General features: G+C 51.0%; 1 protein-coding gene across 2 annotated transcripts in view; it reads left to right on the top strand.

The window, feature by feature from the left end:
- KIF16B (kinesin family member 16B) overlaps nt 1-21,032 on the top strand; it is a 1,684,060-nt gene that overhangs the window by 1,070,918 nt on the left and 592,110 nt on the right. The gene's annotated exons all lie outside the window — the stretch shown is intronic.

Here is a 21,032-nt window from a genome sequence, read left to right as displayed (position 1 = left end):
CCCCCAACAGAGTGATTCCGATAGTATTCAACGGGCTAATCCCTTCATTGCCGCCACCTTCCCCAGCCATGTGCTGTGCCATAGGGGAGTATGTTGAGTAGGTCTCCTCCACTAACTCACTTGTCGAAGCGCCACCCTCCGCCAACCGATTCACCCCCGGAAATGCTCTGGGTTCATTAGTTCCAGAAATTGTGAAAATCAGTGTGTCCAAGTCTAGCTAGTAGGCTGGTTCCGAACATCCTCTGCTGAACCATTTTTTAATAAGTAGCGGGGCGGGGGGGGGGGGGGGATGCCAAATACTATAGACACAAAGTAGCCATCCTTAAGCCCCCTTCATATGAAGCACGTTGGGAGGTGGATAAGGCTAAACAGGGTTTAGAGTTGTGTCACAAGAAGGAAACGGCTAAGGAATTCATCTCCCTGAACCAGTGGCGTGAGACATTGTAGGGAACATTTTAAAGGAGATATAGGAATTGGAGTAAAATCATTTTATAGAGTGCTATGTGACCCATAACTTTAAATGGCAGTGTCTGCCATTTTTTAAGGTCTCTTTTGACCTTGCGGTTGAGAGGGTAATATTAAGTGACCAGATAAAGGCTGGGTCGAGAGCCACATATGTCCCCAGATACCGCAAACTAAGACGATAAATTGGGATATTGGTCTGTCAATCTACCTAGTCCCTTGAGGGCGCGTGTGGGACTAGAATCAACATGGCTGGATTAATTGTTAGTCCAAATACCTCGAATATTTGCAAGATGCGAAGACACCGTGGGCTGCCATCTTGTGTATTGGAGAGATACAGCAACACATCATTCACATAAAGTACTATGCGGTGCTCTTGTCCGGAGTTCCACTCCCACCCTCTAATCTGCGCGTCACACCTTCTGAGCCAATCCACTCAATGGGCAGTGAAAAAAAGAAGGGCAACAGGGGGCAGCCCTGTCTGTTTCCTCGTCGAAAGAGAAAGGCGTCGGAGATCACCCCATTTATTTGGACTCAGGCCGTCAGGTTGGAGTACAAGATTCGCACCAGTCCCATAAATCAAGCCCGAGACCTGCAATCTTCAGAACGTTAGTCAGATGGGTCCATTCCACCTTATCAAAGGCCTTCTCAAATCTATCAAAAGTAAGTCCAGGAGGGTTGAGAGCCTATGACGATGGGCGAGCAAGCTCCACATGAAAACTCCTGAAATATTGCCTCGTACATCTAGCTCGCATGAAGCCACATTGGTCTGGATGGATTAAAGAGCAGAGAACCGTCTGTAGACGATTGGCTAGTCCTGTGGCCAAAATTTTGACTTCTCCATTGATAAGAGAAATAGGCTGGTAATCAGTACAGGAAATCGAAGGGGGGGGGTGTGTCTTCACTATGACCACTATACAGGGGCGGCTCCTCCGCTAAGGCGGTGGAGCGTCTCCCCACTGCTCTCAAAGCAGTGGAAAAGGGAAAAATAAAATGATAATAACTTTGTTATTATCATTTTATTTTTCGTTGCTACAGGGCTGGGTTAGGGCGAGGCAGGCTGGTGGCTCAGGGAGGTGGAGTGAACTGTGCACACTAAGTGTGCAAGACTGCTTGATAGGCCGGCTTGGTCTGGCCAAACCGTAATGCATACTTTGCATGCTCCCCACCAGGCTGCATTACACAGCCTGGTGGAGACCATGCCCAGGCTCCCATTTCCCCATCTGAGCGTCGATCCACGGTATTCAGACCAATCACAATGCTGCATTGCAGCATTGTGATTGGCATAGGGGAGCCTGTGTGCTTATGAACTCTTCAGCAACGATGGAGGAGATACTGAGGCTGCTGCAGCGTGAGGAGGTAAGTGTTATTTTTAAAATATCTTGTCCTCCCCCCCCTTCATACCCCTCCGTCCCCTTCCAGTCACCACTGCCACTATAGCGACCTTTTCAAGGTCTCGGGGGAATGAGGTGCCAGGATATCCCTGTATTTTTAATAGAATTCCATGGGGTGGCCGTAGAAACTGGCTATTTTCCCTGCCACCAGCTGTAAAATTGCTTCTCCAACCTCTTCAAGTGTGATCGATTGGTCCAGCTCACCATGTTCAGCTTTGCAAAGGCTGGGCATGGGTCCTCGTCAAGTAGAGGGGTAACGCGCTCTGTATTGGGACCAGGTGTAGCTCTGTACAGAGTAGCATAGTAGTCTGCAAAGACCTAGACGTTATTGAGGGAGGAGCAGTGGAAAGTGACCTGGTTTTCTGCCACTTCGTGCATAATCCGACCAGCCAGCAGGCGAGACGCCAGCCAGTATAACAATTTGCTATTCTTGTCCCCCACCCGTATACCTGGGCTGTAGTGGCCTGCCATATTTGTTTTGCTGCTTCAAGCAAATGGGTTCTAATCTCCTCACAAATCAGGGGCAGTTCTCTAGTGATGTCATTGTGATCAGTGCCTGAGAGTGGAGTCTCTAGGCGAAGAGCACGTGCCTCCAACTGGGTGACCCAATCATGAAGCACCTTTTAGGGAGGGTTCAGGCATGTTCCCGAATAGTAGCCGTACAGGCCGGTCAGAGAGTGCCCTCAGATTGGACCGACCCTGTGTTTGTTTGGAAATATGCTGATATTTCGCACCTCATATCTCTAGAGTATGTAGCATCTTTAAAATGCCAAGCGTTAAGCCGCCAGACAGGGCGCCTGGTAGAATCTGTACTTGTGAAATAGATAAGACTTCTGTAGCTGGCACCAGAAGCATGTCAATGCGTGCATGAGTGTGGTGCGCAGCGGAGGTATGCGTATATTGTCTCCGCCATGGAGTCCAAAGCCTCCACACGTTGCATAAACCCAGCGTAGTTACCCATTTATATAACAAATAGGCTCTGTGGCGATGGACATTGGATGGGGACCCAGTAGAGTTAAACCTGAGGTCCAAGAATGAGTATTCCCCCTACAATAGTGAGACCCGGAGGTAGTTGAACCAACACACCAAGGAGTGTGTCTTAGAGTCCAGGGCAGCAGGGGGGTGCATAGAAACAGAGGATATTTAAGGGGCTTCCTTTGGTCGTACTTGTAAGCGCCAGATGCCGACCATGTGGATCTATCCATGTCTTGGCAACTACCAGGGGAAAAGACCCCATGCGAAACCAGCATGATATACCCTGTCAAATCCCTGCCTTGCTGTAAATGGACGTTTGGTGCCCATTAGGCCTGTCTCCTGGAGCATTAGGATGGAAGGTAGGTAGCAATGGGCATATCTCAATACTGCAGAAACTTTTTTCAGGTCTAGAAGACCATTGACATTCCAGGACATTACACTATACGGACCCATACTGAAACTGGAGACATGACTTGTGCGTGAGGTAGGGGTGCACCTGCCATATGAGAGAGGCCAAGTGGGTTGGGACGTGTTTGGGACTGGGCGTGTGAAGGCCACTGGTGATTGGTTGGTGATGGGACACTGTGACAAGCTAAAGAGGAAAAGAAACCATCAAGCATGCATTAACATGAAACAATACAACATTATGGCCAAAACTCCCCTTCCTCCAACTCCCCTCCTTCCCAACCCACCCCTTAGAAACATCTTTCGCCCTGTAACGTACTTACCGACTGACAACCAGGTTGTCTTATTGGGTGTGGAGTGGTGGACCCTCCATTTATAGGATCAATATATATTTTTTTAGTGTCCGTTTCTGGGTTAACATTCAGGTGCTCTTCTGTAAGTGTGTGATAAGTCAAAGCCTTATATGGGAACCCATGGCTCCAACTGTAGGGACTTGAGATGGGAGAGGATGTTTGGCTCAAACATTCTTCATTGCAGGATGATGCCTTGGGGTCTACCACAAACCCTGAGGTTTTGGTGAGACGCAGTTGGAGAAAAATTGTTTGTAAGTCCTGGGGAGCCACGCCAGGCATACAGTTAGGTGAACTCAAGTCTTTGGGCCCAACCAGTTCTGGAAAGTAAGGGATCTCTCTCGCAGCCCCGGTGTGGCTTCAAAAAGATGAAGTGTGACAGGCGGAGACCCCCAACGCAGGGCACAGACTGCACCCTCTGCCTGTTTTAAATCACAAATCAGGGCATGCCCCCACAGTTTGGTATGTAATCAGGAAGGGGGGACAGGAGAGCTGGTTGTTTAAAGAGGTCCTGTTCTAATGCTCCCGGGGGTCTACGTAGGAAAAGACAGGTAAGAGCAGTTCCTCTAAATGGCCAATTCGGAAAAGATCGTGATGATTAATCTGATATGAAAAGGGAAAAATTCAATTTCAGATCTTGTTGCCCTCACACACCTGTTAGGGTGTCATGCTTCATCATTGGGCGTGCTCCTCGTCGGACCGGCGCTGCAATGTCCGACGGGCCTGGTGGCATCTTTAGCGGAGATCTTTTGATCTGAGAACGCCGTTTTGTGTGAAGACCATGTGAATGATTGTGGAGGGTAATAACTCCTAAGAATGTGGGGATTCAAAAAAGATTAAAATAGGCCCTGGCCCCTCAGTAATTTTAATTAGGTTAGGTAGGGCTGGGACTAGATAAAACCAGGGAGGCTACTCAGGTGATTCTAGGTATCAGGGTAGCCTATAGTTGACAGAGGTCAACATGTTTCGTGTCATGGGTGCTCAAATTCGAGCGACACTTCTTCAGGACCGTGGGACCAATTATAAGTACATAAACCTCAATTTCTTATAACGGGGTACTTAAGGTCAACCACATGTAAAGCTGAACCCAAGTATGGTACAGGATAGATGGCTCCGCCTAAACAGAGGGAGACAAAAAATATAGAGGACAAGCATAAGCCACCCATTAGCAGCTTAGTCAAGAGATAAGGGTCCAACCGTCATGTTGAGGTGTCAATTATCTCCTTCAAAGGACCATGATTTCTACTCTAAATAACGAACTAGTTAGAGAGAGGACATTAAAAGTTTGAACTGGTACATATAAAACGCAATTAAATATGCTCAAGCAGTGATAAACAACTAAATTTCCCTTAAAAATTACACAAGAAAATTTCAGAATATAGATCTTACCTCAGAGTGAGGGGGTCAGAGCTTCATAGGTGAGGGAGTAACAACCGGACCACTGGATCGGTCCCACTGTGGCAGAGATATAAGCATCGCAGAATAACATACTGTACAACATGTAAATGAAATACTCTATCTCTATTAAGAGCGTGAGATGTGTTGCTCGGGGTGATAAATACGCTACTGGTGCCGATCTGCTCACTCCTCACATCAGGAATACTTTAAAGTGGTGTGGGCTAAGTAGTCTAGTACACTATGGTGATGGTTGGTGTGCAGAAAGACGGTGGTGATAGTCATGGAAATCCATGGCTGTGGAATAAACCAATATCACAAAACCGCAGCGGTTGGATTTTGTAGCACACACTCGTACAAAGAAAAAAATATATCTGGATCGTGACAAGTCCGATCTCTATCAACTAAACATGACACGTTACGCGAGGTCGATAGGAGGTGTGGTATACATCGTGGTGATCCTCCGACTGTAAGTGCATAGTAATTTTCTAATAAGTGAATAGCAGTAATTGCCAAGCCCCTTAAGGGTAGCGTGTTATGGCCAAACAAATAAATGCGGGCAGAACAGACCCATAAGTAGAGTGCGTGGTGCTTGTGTTCACCCATGGCTAGAGTTCCGGTCGGGACTCAGTGGCGATCATATCGCATACAGTGAACATGGTTGAAGACTTACCCAAAAGGTGGCGGGGGGCAGGCCAAAACAGGACGTGTCTGCTCCTCACCTGAATATTACCGGTGTCGGGTTCGCTTCCTGTATTTAACCTCATGTCGATTGCGAGGTCTCGCGAGACTACGGGGGGCGACATTTTGTCCCAAGAGTGGTGCCTGACCTTGGATATCGAAACCCTATTTCGAGCTGGTTAGTATGGTACGGGGAAGATACACACGTTGAAATACAACGTTATATCTTGATAAACTGTGATATCGTTTTACACAGGCCTGGATACTGAAGCTGGCAAGTAGCAAACCCATAGTGATAAAGGTTACTAGAGGTTACTAGTAGCCGTGTAGCCGTCAATAAACCCACATAGAACCCAGATGGTGCTCTCCCTTACAGAGGTAGCAGGGTATATAATTAGAAATGTTACATCACTACCCAGGGCGGAAATGTAATTTATGTGTAAAACAGAAGGTATGGTTCGGTGATAAAAACCAGGGAGTGTAAGCATGTTTATATACACGTTAGTTCCATGTATATATAGAGACAGGAGTTTTTTGGGGAATAATACGATACCATTAGAGGCCTTACACCACCGTCATGTTAGTGGAGGTGTGGTACTGACAGAGCCATGTATATTAGGTGTGTTATCACGTTAGTTCTGTCCATGGGATTTCGTCGTTAAGACCCCTTTCTTGAGTGGACAAACGAAAAATCCATCTCTGTTCAGTTTCAAAATGTTTTTCCTGAGACCATGAGGGGTTACTTTCAATCACGGTCCATTGTAAATCATTGTGTCCATGCGGGTGAGTAAGGTAGTGTGTACTCAGTTTTGTCGTGGATCTTCCACACCGTATATTGCTGCGGTGTTCCATAATTCTTGTCTTAATTGGGCGTGTTGTCATGCCAACGTATCTTAATTTGCAGGGGCAAGTAATTAAATAGACGCAATTATTGGAGTTGCAGTTGGTATGATTTTTCTGAGTCCAGACTTTGCCTGCTTCAAGAGTAAGTTCTTTGGTTGCCTTGGTAAGGTCACACACTCCGCATTGTCCGCAAGGATAATGTCCACGTACGGGATCAATATCCCACAGGGTCCTTTGTTTTGTTGGTTTTTTAATCTTAGGACGGGTATGTACTATGATGTCACGTAGATTGCTTGTGCGTTTATTCGCAAATCTTGGAGAGGATAAAGCCACCTTTCCCGTAGTCAGGATTTTCCAGTTCTTTTTTATGATCTTCTGGATCATGTTAGATTCTGGTGTGAACGTTATCACGCATGTCAGTGACTCATCGTTGAGTTTAATTTTTGGTTCCAGCAGAGATTCTCGGTTGTTGTTGAGTGCTCGTTTGTTTGATCTTTTTACAATAGATGTGGGGTAGTCTCGAGTCTTTAATTGGTGACTGAGAATAGCTGCTTCCTTTTTGTAATCGCTGGTTTTCTCGCAGTTTCTGCGAAGACGGAGGAACTGTCCAAAGGGTAGGTTATCCCTTAAGGCTTTTGGATGATAGCTTCCATATAGTAATAAGCTATTCCGATCTGTTGGTTTTTTAAAAGTCTTGGTTGATAGCCCACCATCTTGTAAGGTTATGGTGAGATCTAGGAAGTGGATCTCTGTGGATGAAACAGAACGGGTGAACTTCAAGTATGGGTCCAGGGAGTTGACCCATGTGAAGAACCTGTCACACGTCTCGCTATCACCTTTCCATAGGATCAGGATGTCGTCAATGTAGCGTTTCCACAATACAATGTTGTCGCGAAAGATGTTATCTGTCAGATGAAGATGTTAGAAATTCGCTACATAAAGACAGGCCAGGCTTGGAGCAAAGGTGCTGCCCATACAAGTACCTTGGGTTTGGTGAAAGAACTGGTCTTTGAATTGGAAGTAGTTCTCACACATAGCTATTGTGGCGCACTCCATAATGAACGACACTGGTGTAGTAGAGGTCCAGTCTTCTTTTAGCAGAAGTTCTTCAATCACTCTAAGGGTTTCAGTTTGAGGAATATTTGTATAGAGTGCCTCCACGTCCAATGTCATAAGGAGATTCACTTGATTGTTGGTATTGAACTCGGATATGAGATTCAAAACATCCCTGGTGTCCTGTAGGTACGATGGTATATGTTTCACCAGCGGACGAAGAAAATGATCACAGAATTTACTGAGGGGTTCTAAGACTGAGTCGATCCCTGATACTATAGGGCGTCCAGGAGGTGGGTTTTGACCTTTGTGAATCTTGGGAAGCGTGTAGAACGCTGGTATGCGTGGTTGTGAGTTCACCAAAAAGGCGGCCTCATTTTTAGAAATCCAGCCCTGAGTTTCTGCGGATTCCACGATAGATTTTATCCTCGTCAACAGTTTCCCTGTGGGGTCCGCCGTTATTCTCTTGTAGTACTTCTCTTGTGAGAGTTGGTGTAGGCACTCATTGTCGTAATCTGTAGTGTTCATTAGGACAATGGCACCACCCTTGTCTGCCGGTTTTATTGTAATGGTGGAGTCTTCGTTAAGGGTCTTTATGGCCTCTCTCTCGGCTTTTGGAAAGTTGTCGTAATGTGACCTTGTGGGAATGTTATTCATTTCTTTCAAAACTGCTTGTTCAAAGGTTAACACCTCAGGAGGAACCATCCCATCATGTGGTGTAAATGTTGATGGTGGACGCAGGCCTTAGTCCATGGATTCCTGGGGGTTCTTGTCTTGAAAGAAGGCCCTTAGGCGTATCTTTCTAAAGAAGTTGTGGATTTCTTTGTGTTGGAGAAAATGGTCCACACGCGGAGTGGGTACAAATCCTAGACCCCTATTTAGAACTTTTATTTCAGAGGGTGTTAGATTTTTGTCTGATAAATTGACCACTAGGTTTTGTTGTTCTTCCTGCTCCTCAATTCCATTTGTTCTTGTTGTTGGGGAATGGATTGGTCCTGCCATTGGACTTGTTTCGTTTGACCGTCCCGTCTTCTGCCTCTTCCCCTGCCCCGGCCTCTTCCTAAAAAAGGCTGTTGGTTCTGGTTGAAGTGGTACATGGGTGCAGGCATGTGGTACATAGGATTCCATGGTGGTTGTTGGCCATAGAAGGGATTCATTGGGTATCCATACATGGGTGGTGGTGGTTGTCCCCAGTTTTTCTTCAAGCTGGAACGACTTTCATTGCTTGATGAACTGCTATTGGAGTTGTAGCGTGGTCTGCTCTCTACCGAACTGCCATCTGAGGAGTCTTCGCCAGTTGGCGCTTGGTAATCCTCCTTAATATAGGGGTACACTTTCTCCTTGTCGAATCTCTTTATATCTTTTTGCAGTTTTGTGATTTTCTGTCGCATAAGATGATTCTTGTGGTCATCTATTTCAGCATTAATTTCTGATAGTCTACTTTTGAAAGCGGTGATGTTAATGGAGGCTTTTAAGTTGTTTTCCGCGATGGTGATTTCAATAAGTAGTTTGTCAGCCAAACGTTTAGCAGTGTTAATAATCAGGATCAACCAGTCCCTGGTGCACTTCCAAGCCACCAGGGACCATTCTTTTCTGAACCCAATGTCTTCCAGGAAGATTCTAGGAGCGTTAGTGACCAGTAGGCCGTTCGGGGCGATGTTTGCCCTCAAGTATTCTGTCATCATTGCACCATGAAGTGCAATCTTAGTCTGTAATTTCTTCTGATTTGTAATAGAGTTCCAATCTTCAGTAGTGCTGCAAGAAGGCGTGCTGCTGTCAGTTTGTAGTAGGGAGGGAGCCCGTAGGATTACCGACACCATGTCGTCAGAAAAACTAAGCCCATGATTATCCATGGTAAGGTGTTGAGTGTTTTTTGGGGCGTTGGGAATCGGGAATATGTTTCTGCTTGAGATTTAGAGTGAATGATAGTACAGAGTCAAACGTGGTATTAATTCAATTGTATGAATGAATTAGTCCCTCGGCAATGATGCCGTGCATAAGCATGTAATCAGGAAGGGGGGACAGGAGAGCTGGTTGTTTAAAGAGGTCCTGTTCTAATGCTCCCGGGGGTCTACGTAGGAAAAGACAGGTAAGAGCAGTTCCTCTAAATGGCCAATTCGGAAAAGATTGTGATGATTAATCTGATATGAAAAGGGAAAAATTCAATTTCAGATCTTGTTGCCCTCACACACCTGTTAGGGTGTCATGCTTCATCATTGGGCGTGCTCCTCGTCGGACCGGCGCTGCAATGTCCGACGGGCCTGGTGGCATCTTTAGCGGAGATCTTTTGATCTGAGAACGCCGTTTTGTGTGAAGACCATGTGAATGATTGTGGAGGGTAATAACTCCTAAGAATGTGGGGATTCAAAAAAGATTAAAATAGGCCCTGGCCCCTCAGTAACATGACACGAAACATGTTGACCTCTGTCAACTATAGGCTACCCTGATACCTAGAATCACCTGAGTAGCCTCCCTGGTTTTATCTAGTCCCAGCCCTACCTAACCTAATTAAAATTACTGAGGGGCCAGGGCCTATTTCAATCTTTTTTGAATCCCCACATTCTTAGGAGTTATTACCCTCCACAATCATTCACATGGTCTTCACACAAAACGGCGTTCTCAGATCAAAAGATCTCCGCTAAAGATGCCACCAGGCCCGTCGGACATTGCAGCGCCGGTCCGACGAGGAGCACGCCCAATGATGAAGCATGACACCCTAACAGGTGTGTGAGGGCAACAAGATCTGAAATTGAATTTTTCCCTTTTCATATCAGATTAATCATCACGATCTTTTCCGAATTGGCCATTTAGAGGAACTGCTCTTACCTGTCTTTTCCCACAGTTTGGTAGGCAGCAGAAGAATGGATGAAAGAGGCCTGAGGCACCCGGTCAAGGTTGAACCCCCAAAGTTACACAGTGCTCACAAGCTCAGAGGCCACAACCTGGGGCAGTGATATAAAGGGGGGGAGCACTGGTGCAATCCAATGGGCTCCTTGCCCCACAGAGCCAGTACGATAGGGAGCAGTGCCTCACCCTCAATCCCTCCACAGGCTATCTTAAAATAGAGAAATATAGATACAGGCTATTCACAGAGCCTCAGAGCCTGTATCTATATTTCTTAGTGTATCGTGACTGCTCACCTGGATCACTGCCACAGCCCCAATTTGACAGGATCAGCTTGTGCTCGGCATCCAACTGCCATCGAGTAGCCGGGCCGTTCTTTTTCCAAGGCCTCACTTTTTCCTTGCAGACCGTACCCCTAACCCTGCAGGCCCACGTCTGCTGCAAGGGCTGCAATCCGGGATGGAGTTAGGAGGGGGATGGGCGAAGCAGTGGGCATCCTGCCCCACGCAGTATTTATTCATGGTCTACAGGCCCACCAGGTCCACCATCTTGGGCTTTAACTAAGCACTGGCCCCACGAGTCTCCGTCACTGTCACTGTGTCGACTAAAACTGCACCCAAGGAGGAATTATGCTGCAGGAGTTGCAACGGGGTCATGCCTGCACAGATGAGGCAGGACACTGACTGATGGAGGCAGATGATGGAGGGGTCCAGTGCACTCTGGGTGTGACCGCCATTCTTGATGCCCCAAGCCATGCCCCTTGTTGGCAGGTTTGGTAATAAACTGTGTGTTGTTTTTTTGGCTGTTGACGGCATTTCTTTCATGGACGCCAATATTACAGGGGATGTAGCATGTTCTATCTTTCATTAGAGATAAATATTTAAGAACAAGGCTCTTGAAGGTAAGAACCTGCGGGGCATGTTGCTAGTGGGGAGAATGAAAGCTGACAGATCTTATATTCTTTGATGAGTGAGAGGTGTTTGTTTCAATAGTGGAAAAAAGAGGTTTAGTCATTCTTTGAGGAAGAATTTCTGAATCTTAGTCTGAAGCTGAAAAATGTTTGTTCTTTCTGTCACAATAAAAAAAAGGCCTCTGCTTAGAATTTGTGTTACTGAGTCACCCAGGGCGTGTTTTGACAGTCTGAAAACAGATATTGTCAGATTATCTATATCCCTTTCGTCCCCATCTGTAATATTTCCTCATGGTTTGTCTGTCCCCTGGATTTTAGTTCTGCCTCCTCTCCTTGCCTTTCTGAACTCTGGACAAAAAAGATTGTCCTGAGGCGTGATTACCTGAGCTCAAGCCATTGTGTGGGTCCTAGGCATCTAAAAAGTTCACAAATTTGGTGTTTCTAAATCTGACCTAGGTTTTATAAGTATTGTAATTCTGACTCTGGGTGTAGAAGTCTTCTGTCCGGTACGACTATGTTTTCTCTTTTTTTTTTGAAAAACTTTCTTTATTGGCATTTATATATGGTGAAACACGCAGGCACATGCGATATCGCCATTATCACATAGATGTACATTTCGAGTGCGCCCAGTCACAGTCCTTACGATCTTGCAGCCTCATGGCCCCTCAAGCCGTTCTTCGCTGTCCTGAGTGGGGCTGCAGATGCGTGCCCGGGTCCAGCCTTTGGGTGTGCCCTACTCAAGTGCGCCATGATCGCCTCGCCGCAGGGGTGCCGTGCAATGTGACTGAACCCCTTGTGAAGGGCGCCGCAGAGGCTATAGAAGTGCCGCCATTGAGTAACCACAAACTAACTGGGGGCAGAAAACCAGGGAAAAGGGGTGCACTGTGTCGCCCATCGGGAGTACTGGTAGCTGCGCGCTCACGAGCTGGACCATCGTGTGGGAGATGGTTGGGGTGATCGCGAACGCGGAGATGGGGAGGGGGCGGGGGGGCGGGAGCATCTAGCCTGGCCTATGAGGACTCTGGCTGTGGGGCCTGTGGTGACAACCTCTGTGAGACACCGGGTGCCTGACCTGCCTGCGCATTACCCAGGGTGGACTCCGGAGCGGCGGACGCCCCCGAGGGGTCTATCAGTCCCGAGCTCGCCGCAGCCTCTGTTTCCTGCGTGAATGTGTGCATTAACATGGCCCAGGGCATGGAGATCGGGTGTTTGCGCATCCCACGGGCCTCCTCCGTTCTGAGTGTGGTTTCCTCCGCCTTGCCCCACTTCCTGACAGCCCCCACCCATGCCGCTAGAGGGGGCCCCCCCCGGCGCCTTCCAATGCATAGCAATGCATCGTTTAGCGAGGATCAACATCAGGAAGGCAAACCTCCTCTCCACTTTCTGCCGCTTATGCCGTCCATGAATTCCCAGCGCACACGCCTCCCATGTGTCCAGGTCCTGGAACCCTGTAACCGTTTTTAGGGCAGTGTGTATTGCGCGCCAGTAACTGTAGAGCGTCAGACAGTCCCAAAACATGTGCCTAAACGAGGCAGCAGGCTCCAGGCATCTAGGGCAGCCAAACACCCCGTCGGGGTAATATTTCTGCAACTTTTCGGGGGTTAGATACACCCTATGCATGATATGCAACTGTATGTTCTTAAACCGATAGTTACGGGACACTTTCTTGGTGTATTCCAGAGCCCTTGTCCATTCCCTATCATGCAGGGGCCCTTGGAAGTCATCTTCCCAGTGTTCTCTAAGGGTCGCCAACGTAGGACTCCGCAGGGCCCTCACCGCTTTGTATATCCACGTGACTAAATGGCGGCCGGGCCCCATCTGCAGTATCGCATGGATGACCGGGTGTGTAGGGGGCTCCGCATCAATCCCCCCCCCACTGCCTACGGCAGTCCATGAGCAGCTGTCTATGCCGCAGGAATTGGCCCCCGGGGAGCTCGAAGTCTCCGACCAGTGCCTCGAAGGGTTGCAGGCTCTCCCCAGAGAACAACATCCCCACCTCCGTTACCGCGTGATCCGTCCACACCCGCATCATTTGCTCCGTATATTATGCCCGACCCCTAGGTAGCCCCACCAATGGCAACAACGGGGAGTACAGGGGAATACCCCGGCCAAGTAGATGAACACGCGCCAAGCAGGCACGCGCCGTCATGACTTGAAGGGGCCGGGATGTCGGCGGTAACGCCCCCGGTAGCAACATGCGGTGGACAGCGGGGATTGGAATCCGCCCTGTCGCCGTGCACAGCTCCTCTTGCGCCCTGCCCGCCGTCCAACGCGACACCCGTTGTAATTGGGCGGCAAGGAAATACGCCTCGAATGAGGGAGCCGCCAACCCGCCCTGATCAAGGGGCAATTGCAGTTTTGCCAGGGCTATCCGCCGGCGGCCGTTGCCCCAGATGAGGGTCCCGAGCAGGGTATCCAATTCCCGGAACAGGGATCTCGGGGGAACCACCGGGAGATTGGAGAAGAGATAGAGCAGGCGCGGCACCAGGATCATTTTCGCAACGGCTATCTTTACCGGAGCAGCCAAGTGGAGACCCTTCCAGAAATGGACTAAGGATCGGATGTTACCCATCAACCTGCGGTAATTCCCCTCGTAGATATCTTGCGGCGTATGATATAGCTGAATGCCGAGATATCGAACCGCTTGGGGACTCCACGAGACTGCAATGCCTCCGATTCGTATCGGACCCTGGGGCACGACTTGTGTTAAGGGATAAACAGTGGACTTGGCCCAATTCACCCTAAGGCCCGTCACTTCTGCGAAATCATGCAGAATGCGTGATATTGGGGTCAGGTCAATCGTGATGTCCCGGACATATATGAGTACGTCATCGGCGTACAGTGATACTGCGTGGGTATAATCGCCTATCAGGATGCCCCACTCCTCGCTCGCCCCTCACAGCAGGGCCGCCAGCGGCTCCATCGCCAACGCGAGTAGTAGGGGGGAGAGGGGGCACCCCTGCCTAGTACCCCGCCGGATTGGGAAGGAGTCCGAAATGAGAGGGCCTATGCGCACTCTGGAACTGGGCGAGGAGTAGCTGAGCCGAGTGTAGGCAAGCAGTTTGGGCCCGATACCCATGCGTAACAAGACCTGAAACAGGTAGGCCCAAGAGAGCGTGTCGAACGCCTTTTCGAGGTCCAGCACCAGACACGCTGCCCGAGGGAACCGTTCCTGCACCTGGTCCTGCTCGTGAAACAGCCGCCGGATGTTCGAAGAGGTGTGCCTACCAGGCACGAATCCACTCTGATCGGGGTGGACAAGCCGCGGGAGGATCGTGGTGTACCTGTCCGCCAGGGCCTTCCCGTAGATTTTATAATCCGCCGACAATAGAGTTATGGGTCGGTAGGAGCCTAGCTGATGCGGGTCTCTATCTGGTTTAAGGAGGGATACTATAACGGATTCGCGCATGGAGTGAGGTAGGACTCCCTCGTCTAGAGCCGCTTGGAACTGCAATTCTAGTTGGGGGACCAGCTGGGACGCAAAAGTCTGGTAAAAGTCAAGGGGGAAGCCATCCAGACCCGGGGCCTTGTGGGTGGCTAGCGCCTTCATGGCGTGCCGAATCTCTGCTGCCTTGAGAGGGCGATCGAGGTCCAGGCGCGTATCCCGGTCTATGCGGGGAAGCTGAATACGGTCCAGGAAGGCAGCCGGGGCGGCAGCCAACCCCGAGGGACGGGGGCTGGTGTACAAGCGCATGTAATGCTCTTGGAAGGCCTTGAGTATCTGCCCTTGCGAATACACCAGGGTGCCCTGGACGTCCCGTATGGCCGTGATGGTCGGGAGGCTCGAATCCCGCTTTATGAGCCACGCCAGCAGGGCGCCCGCCCGATCGCCCTCCGTATGGGCCCTAGCTGCGTATGCCGCGAAATTAAACCGACGCATGCTTGCCAACGCTGCGGCGTACGCAGTCTCAGCACTAGCTAACGCAGCCGGCTTGGCCTTCGCAGGGTCCGCCTCCTTAGTAAGTGCGGCCAGTGCCCCTTCCGTCCGCTGAATGTCCCCCTCCAGAACCCGCCGGACCCCCGCAATATGACGAATGCAATTGCCACGCATTACCACCTTAAAAGCATTCCATTCTGAGGCCCGGGTGCTGGCGGTGCCAGCATTCTCCCTGAAATAATGACTGATGTGGTCTGCTAAGGTTTGCCGGAAGACCGGGTCTTCGAGACTGTCCCTGGGGAGGCGCCAGGCGGGGACGGGGGGGTGCGGCAGGCGCCATTGCAGGGTGATCGTGTGGGCGTCATGGTCGGAGATAGTTCTGCCCAGGTAGTCAGCGTCCAGAACGGTAGGGAGGATGGTGGGAGAACAAAGGAAACAGTCCAGGCGCACTCTAAGGTTATGCGGTCTGGAGTGGAACGAATAGAGTTTAGCGGTGGGGTTCCGAAGCCGCCAAGCATCCGCCAGGGACCAGTGACTCACCCAGGTTGTGAACCGTTTCGCCTGCGTTACAATGGGGGAAGAGGGGAGGGGCGGATGAGATCTGTCTAAGGTTACGTCTTGTACGCAATTGTAATCGCCCCCCAGGATCCATGGTACCTGCGCGTATGCGCTTAAGGGAGTGGAGAGCGTGTCCCAGAATTTGGATTGATCAACATTCGGCCCATAGATACTGCCCAGTAAGATCGTCTGGCCGTCTAACCGACCAAGTAACAGTACAAAGCGACCCTCCGGGTCTATTATGTGTGACAATTCCTGAAAGGGGACTCCCGGGCGCACCCATATGAGGGCACCGCGGGCGAATGCAGAGTAAGTTGTGGCATAAAGGGCCCCCCGCCAGCGTCTGCGCAGTTTTGTCACCTCCCCCGCCGCAAGGTGTGTCTCTTGCAGGAGTGCAATCTGTGCCTGGTGGCGCTTAATGTATGCGTATACTGAGTACCGCTTGCGCGCTGTATGCATGCCTCGCACATTTAGTGTAAGGAGTGTAATTTTACCAGCTTGTGCCATCAGGACATGTGTCTGGTGCACGTCTCAGGACTGGGCAGTCGGGACACCCCGGGGCCCCCCCCCCCCCGGTCCCAATCCCCTCGTCCCACCCCAACGGGTCCAGCGCAGCGGTGTGGCATCTTATCGGTGCGTGGGCAGGGACACAGTGCAGAAGGTGTGCGTGGAAGGGGAAGGGGAAACTAGGGTGAGGCGAAAGTAACTTGCCCCAACACAAGGGACCTATCGCCAAGCACGATACATCCAACCTGACTCCCAAGTTGCAGGGGAGCATGAACCTATTAGGAAAGGGGGGTCGGCTAGCGTCTGCCGTAGGCTCTACAAGCGGGCTGCGCACGGTATCTATGGCTAGCCACTGGGGGAAAGTGGGCGCTTCTGGGGAGGAAAGTGCCCCGGGCCGCAGGGATAACGCCAGGAGCGCCGGGCCTGCAATTGCATGGGGTGGGGAGCATCACCCCGGGCTGCGAATGTGCGGCTCTCTACACAGAACCAATCATATCAGGTCGTCCGCTGTCCGCGGGGTGACTGAGGGCAGGGCCCCCGAGTCCACCCCGGACTGTGTCGCCTCACTGTCCTCTTCCTCCTCTGACGTGAAGACATGGGGGGCCCGCTCCAAGTCCATTGCCGGTGAAGCCGGGCAAAGGCCCGCCGCCGCTTTGAGGGCCTGGCGCCGTTCCTGGACGATCTGCTCTAAGTCCGGTGACCCCAGAGTGTGTGACGGCGCCCCGGGGGTACCTGGGCGGTGTCTCTTCCGCGAGCGCTGCCTCCTGCGTCCTCCCGCAGCCGCTCATTGTTCGTGAGGGCGCCCGGTCCTCCGGTCCCCGGTACAATTCTGGTCTGCCCAGTCGTGCGCCTCCTCAGGCCCCATGAAGAAGTGTGTGACACCGCCGTGGATAATCTTCAGACGGGCCGGGAATAGGAGAGAGTACTGTATGTTTTCTGCTCTAAGGTGCCGTTTCACCTCCAGAAAGGACGCGCGTTGGCGTTGGACCGCACGTGAGTAGTCGGGAAAGATCATGACCGTTTTATTCTCGATGCGTAGCAGGCCCGCCTGCCTGGCCGCCCGTAGTACCGCATCCCGGTCCCTGAAGTGGAGGAATTTGGCCAGCATCGGGCGAGCTGGGCCCCCGGCTGCGGCCGACGAGCCGGCACGCGGTGCGCCCGCTCAACCGAGAAGTAGGCTGTGCGGTCTTCATCAGGGGTGAACGACTTTGTCCAGGTTTCAACGTACTCCACCGCATCTGCCCGTTCGATTCCCTCCGGCAGCCCGAGGACTCTGATGTTGCAGCGTCGAGACCGCGTTCTTCCATGGTGGACATGCGACTCATCAAAGCTTGCATCGAGTCCCGGTGTGTGTCCACCATAGGTTGGATGTCGGCGACCGCTTTGGCGTTGTCCGCGACCTTATCGGCTAGCTTACGGTGGTCATCTCGGAGGAGACTGACATCCGTGGTCAGGGTGCCCAACTGTTGCTCCAATGAGAGTCGTGACTGTTCAATCGCCACCAGGACCTGATCCAGCTTGGTCGACAAGGAAGGCTCCCCATCCGAACCTGCGGTTACCGGGGCCCCTCCACGCGTGCCGGCCTGGACCCCCGTCGCCGCCCCCGGGACCGACTGCCCCATCCTGGACTTGCCCATGACGTCCACCCATAGGGCTGTCGCAGTTGCGGAACAAGCGAAGTATCCGGGCTTGATGTGGCTGTGGCCGGTCCCGGACCCCCTGGCACTCCGCCGCCGCTCGCCCCCAACCGGTGGTGCCGCCGGGCCGTATCACTCGTGGGGCAGGTAGGGCCGCGGAGGGCAGAGCAACCGCTCGAGTGGCAGAGGTCCCCCACGGCGTCGCTGCCAGTCCCTTGTCCGCTGCGGCCAGCGCTCTCCGCCGCGTGTCCCCGGGCCAGGTTCCGCCGCTGGGTCAGTGGTGCCTGGAAGCCCAAGACAATCTCCGCACCTCTCGGATCCTCCGCCGTTATCAGAGCGGGATCCGGGCAGCACCTCCGGGTCACAGAAGCAGGCGCGCAACTCCCCTCGTTCTCGCCGATCCACCTCAAGTCAGCAGGCCGGGACGCCACTGGCCGCCATCTTAAGGTCAGGCAGGCACCCTCGCGATCACCACCGGAGGCCTCCCCACGCGGGAGTCACCCCCCCCCGGGGAGCGCCGCCGCCACACCGGATCACCGCTGCGTGGGCCCACCTGTACCCCAGCCGGCGGGGTCTCACAGCACGACCGTTTCCTGGTCCTCCTCAGGTCTCCTCACCACCGCATTGGGTGGCAGCGGCGGCAGTCCTCGCCGGTCGGCGCCTTCAATCTCCGCACCCCTCGTCAGATCACTCCTCTCCACAGCGCCGTCGGCGCTCCGATTCGCCACCAATGTCCGCCACAAGGGGGGGAGGGGGGACTCACGGGGAGCTCACCGGCACCTCCGCAGCCCCGGAACCCGGAGCCCTCCGCAGCATCGCCCTTGCTCTAGGCACTCTGCTCCCGCGGCATGCAGCGGGGGAGCGGGATCTCCATCACCAGTGCCCCGGTCCCGGGCCCGCAGGTTGTCAGCGGCCGCGGCAGCGCCGGGCGGGCGCCATTTTGTGACCGGCGCCTCCTCGTCCGAGCGGTTCCCGCACCAGGGGTCCGGCACCCGAGAGCCGCTCCGCTACCGGGTCTGCAGCGCTGGGCTCCCCGCTCCCCAGGACAGCCTCAGAGGTTCATGGGTCTCCCCCAGGCTTGCCGATAACGGGCGAGGGTGAAGCCCGATCCCGGAGCCTCAGCAGGACGCGTCCGTCTCGGCGGCCATCTTGGCCACGCCCCCCGACTATGTTTTCTCTTTATTATAGTTTCTTATCTCTTTGTGTACCATGTCACCCATCTTTTTGATTTTTAAATAGTATTGAATTCTTAAATTGTTTTGTTCAAGTTATCAAGCACTTGTGTAGCTTCTGAAGTGTGATCGGTCTCCACTAGCAGTTTTTCTAGTTCTGCTATCTCTTGTAACTGTTTCTTACTATGTTCTAGAGCTGTCTCGCTCCCAAGTTGCATCCAATGCCTAGAGCAGGTGTTCAGAACATGGCTGAAGCCCCTTTACATTTTGTATCCTTTCTGAAAATCTCTGGGACATTTCGGTCTAGAGAAGAGATTAGGTCACAATCTTTAAAACAAACTCCTCATATCTGGAGTTAAGGGTACCTTAAGCTCACGTGGTTATAGATACCTCTCTTAGAATATTAGATATGAAAGGAGCAGCCCTTATGGCAGTCAAACCTTGGCATTCTGTAAATACTCCAAACAATGCTTCACCTGTAATTCATTTGTAGATGAGCAAATAAATGTATCCTAGGCATACAATTATTGTAGTAAACCCAGTAATACATGAGACGTTCTCTGTCTGTAATAGAGGTAGAGACTCATGAATTCCTTTCCAACCACCACCGCCTACCACTGTCTCTCCTACCTTTAGTTTTGAAGAAGTTAAGAAATGACTGGGCCAGTTAGATCTTAGTGGCAGTGCTGCTGTTTTCTTTTCTCCCTAGCCCAGCAAGTACTTGCTTTGGGCACTACTAATTGTCTCCTTAAGGTTTTTTATGGTCACCGGATGAGCCTTGGTTATTTAAATCACCTGCTGTGATGAGATTTTTGAAAGGTTTGCACCATTTGCTACCATCAAATCCCTTTGTGATTCCTCAGTTGGACTTGTACATAGTTCTAATTTTATTTTGCTGTGCGTCCCTTTTGAGCTGCCGCATAATTGTCTTTTGAGACTTTTGGCATTAAAGACAGTCTTTCTAATCACCACAACAGTGGATAGATGCTTCTAATGAGCTCTAGGCTTTCTTTTAACCCACATTATACCACTTTCTTCCCAGATAAGTTTGTGTTGAGGATCCGAACTTCCTTTGTACCAAATGTAGTCACTCCTTTTCATGGCAGGCTAGCTATCACCCTTCTGGCTTTCTTTTGTCCACCTCATCCATCTAAGGAGGAAGAGAGACTATTATTTGGACCCAAAGAGGACACTAAGCTTTTATATTTATCCTGCCAAGGAGCATCGAGTGGATGACTAGCTCTTTGTAGGGTTTTCCAAAGGCAAAAAATGGCAAGGCAGTGCAAAGACAGACTATTTCTCAATGGATTGTTCTCTACATAAAGATCTGTGTAGTTCCGGTGATAAAGTGGTCCCTAGAAGGCTTCTGGGCTCATTCTTTTTTTTTTTTTTTTTTAAAGATTTTTATTGAATTTTCAAAACAATAATCCTAAAGACCAATACTACACACAATAGCATCATAAAAGGATCCAACCATCGAAGTTCACAGTAGGAGAAATCAACTCTGCTATGTTCCCGCCTTAGGTTCCCCATTCTGGGCTCATTCTACCAGTGCCAAGGCTGGTACCACTGTGTTCGCATGCAGAGTGCCTGTCTTCGGCATCTGGCAGACAGCTACTTGGGTGTCGGTATACAGCACTACTGTTTTGACAGTCTGGTCCATTAAGGGGGGCATTCTACCTTGTTTATCCTGCAGGATTTTTTGGTATAAGCCAGGTCACAGACCCACCACTTTGGGCGGTACTGCTCTGGGATCTATTCACAAGGTGAGAAATCTACAGTTTGTAGTATCCATCAGAAGAACAAGATACCTACCTTTGATAACCATCTTTCTGGTAGATAATATATCTAACCCCAATTTCCTTACTGACGCCTCCCTATTTTGTGAACTGGACTCTTTTCACATCTAAGAAGGTCCTGGATTTAGAGATCTGCACACTGGTCATGCCAATCTTGTAATGGACTCAGC

This window comes from Triturus cristatus, chromosome 6 (assembly GCF_964204655.1).
Source record: "Triturus cristatus chromosome 6, aTriCri1.1, whole genome shotgun sequence".
Classification (NCBI taxonomy): domain Eukaryota; kingdom Metazoa; phylum Chordata; class Amphibia; order Caudata; family Salamandridae; genus Triturus; species Triturus cristatus.
The sequence above is the reverse complement of the archived record's forward strand: the minus strand, read 5'-3'. Positions and strand labels throughout refer to the sequence as shown.